Here is a 5,960-nt window from a genome sequence, read left to right on the forward strand (position 1 = left end):
ATTATGTTTCACTAACATTAGGATTAGTCTTTTTCAAAAGTCTTTTCGATTTGGTTAGAGACTAATGTGAAAATATAGGAATAAATTTGAGATTTAGAGGACCTCTAGTTTTAGATGATGTCCTATGTTCCTGAGAGAGCATATTATTTATAAGCATAGAATGATTTGGGCCCGAACAGAGTAGAATATTTACAAAGGATTCTTATCGCTATCTCTAACTTTATTGTGGAATTGAGTCGTAGTTGATTCATTGATGTTGGTCTCGGGAGGGAAAAAACCAAGCAAAGGAGACTTGCGATTCGCGGAAAAGTTACTTAAGAAAAGTTCTGTTGCTTTGTTTAGTATTTTCATATGTTGAGTAGAGGTTTATGGTTGAGGGACTGAAAAAGTTTCTTGGGAAAATGATTAACAGAGGTCTCTCACAAAAAGTACTGGAGTTGCACTTCACCTTGGCAATTGTAGAGTATAAACGGGCTTGTGAACAAAAATAAATCAGCTGAAGCTGATGATGATTGCTAGAAAACTTTCTAGACTGCTATGGCCCCAAAAAAGACAACTTCTTTTGTTGCTTTGGTCTGCATCCAAAGAATCGATAAGCTTCTAGTGCTCTGTGTTGATTTCTAATTTGTTTATCTTGTTTTCCTCGAGCTAACTAGTGCAAATACACTCTGAAATTCTTGCGGACACCTACGGTGATGCTATAAATTAATGTTGCAAGAATTTCATATGTTGTCGTAACTCAAACAATGGGAGTCTTCAGTAAAGAGAGATCAGTCATGGTAACTTGTGTTTCACTTTCATGTGCAACTTTATAGTAGAAGACATAAATCACCCGTTGTTGCAATCTGCTTGAGCTTTGTGACCTAGTTTTCTAGTCATTTGGATTGCATAGAACTTTTAGGCCTGGTTTTCTTGAGACGATGGGTTCAAATCCCATCCGAGGCAAAAGATTAGGTAATTTTTCTTATCTTCTACGTCGTGGTGGATAGAATTATCCGGTACTTGTATTAGTAAGAGAATACACGTATCAGATAAAATAGACGAGGTGCACGCAAGTTGGTCCAACACTTTGTTATTAAAAACTAGAAAGAAAGAGAGAGAAAGGAGTAGATATGCATATCAAGGGCTTGAAAAGTCATTAGAAAGAATCTAACAATTTTTGCATCAAGGGTGTGGCCTGGTGGTCAATGAAGTGTGAAAGGTCTTGGTGATGAAGGTTCAAATCCTAGCCGAAGCGTTAGGTGATTTCATCCTATCTATCTAAGTTTTGATAGGCAGAGTTACTTAGGTACTAGTGGAGGTAGCAGGTACCCGATGGATTAGTCAATGTGCTCGCAACTAATTGTTCGTTTTTTTGTAAAGAAGCAAATCCATACCCTATTGATGCTTGAATAGATCTTTTCTTGGAAGCCATTAGCATCACTTAGCCTCGTAACTTTTTTAGGCATCCTCTCTTTGTCTTTAACTTCATACAAAATTATATTGCATGTTTTCAAAAAAGAAAAATAACATTACTACATAAGATGTCTCCATTAGACAAGAAGGATCTCATTATTCTATCACTAATTTTTCATCACTTCAGATTAATAGTTTTTTGATGAAATTAGCCCTTCAACCAAAGATGATGCTCAAACCAACGTCGGCTCATCCTGGATTGAGTAATAATTTGACCCTCACGAACCACTTGATGAACATGCTTATATTGTTTCATGAAGCTAGAGCATGATTATGGGCAAAACTGTTGCTTTTCAGGCGGCAGTGAGAATTACTAATGATGGATACATCATGTGATATGGTAAAATTGTGTAAAGATGCTGAGCAACAAATGCCTAATGATAACATTGAAACATCATACATTATTGGTGATGAAGAATATTTGCCTGTGAAAGAAAAGTACGTATAACTATTTGATGCTTTCCTTAATGAATGGTGGGATTAAGCTACTGGTGGATTAAGGAATAGCATCCTTTTTTGATACTTTTGTTTCACATGGGAAGTTCTGTTGATCTGGTCATTAGCTGCTTGAGACTCCATTGGACAAATGATCTTCCTGGAGCAATGATACAGGTGCTTCCTGTGTTTGGTCTGATGCAGCCAGATTGGATATCCTTTTAGTTCTTAGTCGTTTTCCTTTATTTTATTCTTGAACTCCAAATGACATCATCTCCGATTGACACTTTCTATAACTGTACTTCTACCAGTGCAGATTGGCTTTATAGTCAGATGGCCTATTTTTGGCAGCTATTCTTGGCGGAGAAACACTGAAGTATTTCACTACCATTTTATTTAGTGCATGCAGTCTCTATGTCTGTAGTTGTCTAATTGCCATCGTACTGCTGTCATCTTAGGGAGCTGTGAATAGCTTGCACTGTTGCACAAATGGAGCGTGAAGAGGGCATCCGTCCACGACTATCACCCTTGGCCCAAGTATGTTATAAAAAGTTTGGCTATAGTGTCACGTCCCAAACTACCCCCTAGACGTGACTCGCACCCGGCTAACACCACCTGCCAGGCGACTTATGAACTCAACTTAATCAATTCCAAAGAATAGCGATGAAGTTTCAGCTTTGAATTCAGAAGTCGAGCTAAGTTTTAATACTCAGAAATCAAAACTGTGCAATCTCAATGAAGAGCTGCTGAAATCAGCTACGCATCGATGTGTAGGGACGTCGCGTAGGCTAGAACTCAATCCCAGAATTTGAAGAACACAGCAGTAAGTTCTTCGACTGATTCAAGAAATTTTCAATCCAATCTCGTCCAAATCTTCACCAAACGAACTCAACCTTTGGATTCAACTTCCACTAAACAATCCGAGTAAACCCCAGTGACTAATTTGAACAAACATTCACGAAATCGACGAACCCTAGGTCGTCTTCTTCTTCGCACAATCGGTTCAAAATTTCGAACCAAAAACCTCAGCGATTCAGCTTCAAACAATCTTAATCTTCAAATTTTCACCTCAATCAAGCTATACCAACAGGATTTGAACACACCCCAATCGAATTCGAACTCGAATTTTGTTTTATTAAGAGCAAAACTCCCAAATCTGGTAGCACTGCTCGACGGTTTAGGGTTCAAATCTCAACCCAAACTTCGAAATTCAGCTCAACTCAGTGATTCAATCTCATGTAATGAAGTAAGTCAGAAGTTTCAGAATCAAAATCGACGGAGATGGAGCAAATTTTTGAATTTTCTATTTTGGAAACAAACAAAGAAGAACAAGGAAATACTATTTTGTATTTCTGAAACCCAAACAACAAATGAACAGTAACAATTACTATTTTTCGAATTTTATTTTTAATTTTCTGATTTGTTGATAATCAAATTTTAAAACAAAGACCCGAGGATCGATAAAAAAATCCAAAACCTCTGCTATGATACCAAGATAATACGGAATCGTAGCGAAAACATGAATAATGCAAAAATACACGAACTCAAAAAGATAGAAGATTAGGGTTTAAAATAGAGAAAGACTCAACTAACTATGAACTAGTTAGACCCCTTGAATTTACTATGATAAACACTAATCGAGGAAGAACACTAATGCATGTAACCTCAAAATAATCTTATTCCCGAGCCTACGTCGATTAAGTGAAGGTGAAACTTTAACGTACGAAAACGCGAGATGTAACAGTTCATGATGTAATACGCTTTATGTGATAGTATCAAGGACAATGATAGGGTTTTGGAAGCTCCAAGAAGGACATTTACAAGATCTCGGGCTAAAGAATTGCACAATAAGGTTGCTGGACTTCAATGGCAAATAAAGAAGCTTTTAATTGTATAGGAAGAGCTCAAGCCTAAAGGAGATGAATTGTCCAAGTTTTACAATTATTTGGTGGCCCAAATTGAAGTTCAAGAAGAGGAAGATTGGGTCCCAACATCAGCCCTTGAAGTCCACCGAAAGGGCATCTAGAAGAGCTTAAAATGAGCTTAAAAGAGGTCCAAAAGGGGGTGTTTCAAAAGGAACCGAATTAAAATTCAAACCAATGGCCCAAACTAGTAGTTTTAAGGCTCAAATCTGCCCCAAAGGGCTTTGGCCACCCACCCTCTTATTTTATTGGGGTTTCGACACAGTTACCCAGAAAAACAAAACTATTTACCCTTGCCTACCCATTTGTTTTTCTACCCATAAACTAATTATATTTCCTACCCATAGTAGTTTTTGTGGGGAATTTTTTCTTTATTCTCCAATTTTTTTTTTATTTCTATGCTTTTTTTTCTATTTATCTTTTTTCTCGGTTTCTTCTTATTTTTTTCTTTTTTTCTTTTCTAATTTCATTTAACTTCTTTTTTTTATATTCTTTTTCTCTTCATAATCTAATTTCATTTACTGTTTTCACTATTTTTTAATATTCTTTTTTTTATACTGTTACTATATAAAAATCAAATTGTGTACCAATTAAATGTAACTAATATAACCAAAAAATATTAACTAACATATGATACCAGTATAGTATATAGCTATACCAACAGGATATACAATTGTGCGCAAAGAGTTAAAAAAAAATTTAATTCAATTACTAAACTGAAATAATATCAGTTGTCAGTAAAAATTTCAAAAAAAAATCTAAAAGGATCTAATTGTAAGAGTATATCGTTACATTATATATCATACTATAATATTTTATTTTATTTTGCATTTTCAATTTACCCCTCACACTGGGTAAAAGCTTAAAGCAAATTAAAAGACAAAAGGCAAGTGAATTTACGTTTAATAAGTACACTATTATAGCATATTATATACTATTACATCATATTGTTACAGTATATTGCATATTATTACAGTATACTATAACAATATATTGTATACTGTAATAGTATATTGTTGCAGTATAACTATATACTCCTATAATATATTGTTTACTGTAGGTATACAGTTAGGTAACTGTGTTCTTTTTCGATTATTGCAACATATCGTTGCAGTATATTGTAAATTATAATAGTATATTGTTGCAGTATAACTATATACTCCTACAGCATATTGTATACCGTAGCGGTATGCTGCAGCTGTGTTCTTCGATTTTCAACTGAAAATTTCGATCTCAATCACCTCAAATCAGCTCCAAATGCTATCAAATTTCAGTATGAACTTCCAAAAGGTACTATAAGAAACATTTAACAACACCCACTTTGAATCAAACAAGAAATCTTCAAAATAAAAATTTTAAATTCAAAGGCCAAGGCAAGAGCAAGAGATAGGGAAAGAACAATCAAGGTGTAAACAAACTAAAAGTTAGTATAAATCGATCAAGACTAATTTTGGAGAAGATTGTAGATCTCGTCTTAAAATATTACTCCCTCATATTAAGTGGCCTTGGGAAATTAGGTCATATGTTTCAAACAGAAAAGGGTAACAAATCATTTGAACACGAAATCACAATTCTGTGGGACAAAAGACAGATCGGAGAATTGTTGGCCAAGGACCATATTCTTCTTGTATTGATGAGTATTTATGAAAAGTAATACTCCTATAGTAGTACAAGAAGGCGTATACAGTTGGAACTTGGAAGTTAGAAGGTGTCGGGTAAATAGTTTGGGCCCCATGGGTAGGAGTAGTAAATAGTTTGGGTCTGGGCGTTAAAGGGTAAATAGTTTAGAATTAATGGGTATAAAGTGGAATTTTCTCTATTTTATTAGTTTTATTAGGTTTTCTAGTATTTAGCTTAGCTTCCAAGTTAGGGTTTGCCTTGGCAGCCACCCGGCCTAGTTTTAAGGACTTTTAACTCCTATAAATAGTAGTTCTTTTCATTCATTGTGGTACTTCATTATTGATTAATAATATTATACTTTGAGAGTTCTTTTGAACCTTTGTTACTTATGCTTTGAGATTTATCTTTCAACCTTTACTAGTTCATAGTTTAATAAGAAAACTTCTTTATTGTGATATCATTAATTCCTTTGTGGTGAATTTCTTAGAAGGCATTTAATACTAGTTATTAATTGTTGTCTCAAGTTAC

At 34.7% G+C, this 5,960-nt stretch overlaps 1 long non-coding RNA gene across 1 annotated transcript; it reads left to right on the forward strand.

Annotated features, from left to right (window-relative positions):
* The first annotated feature begins 1,846 nt into the window (after nucleotides 1-1,846).
* On the forward strand, nucleotides 1,847-2,225 carry LOC109217057. Its single transcript, XR_002066593.1, has 3 exons — nucleotides 1,847-1,893; nucleotides 1,998-2,067; nucleotides 2,202-2,225. It is a non-coding gene; the product is annotated as an uncharacterized LOC109217057 (long non-coding RNA).
* The last annotated feature ends 3,735 nt before the right edge of the window (nucleotides 2,226-5,960 follow it).

Source organism: Nicotiana attenuata, unplaced genomic scaffold (genome assembly GCF_001879085.1).
Source record: "Nicotiana attenuata strain UT unplaced genomic scaffold, NIATTr2, whole genome shotgun sequence".
Lineage (NCBI taxonomy): Eukaryota > Viridiplantae > Streptophyta > Magnoliopsida > Solanales > Solanaceae > Nicotiana > Nicotiana attenuata.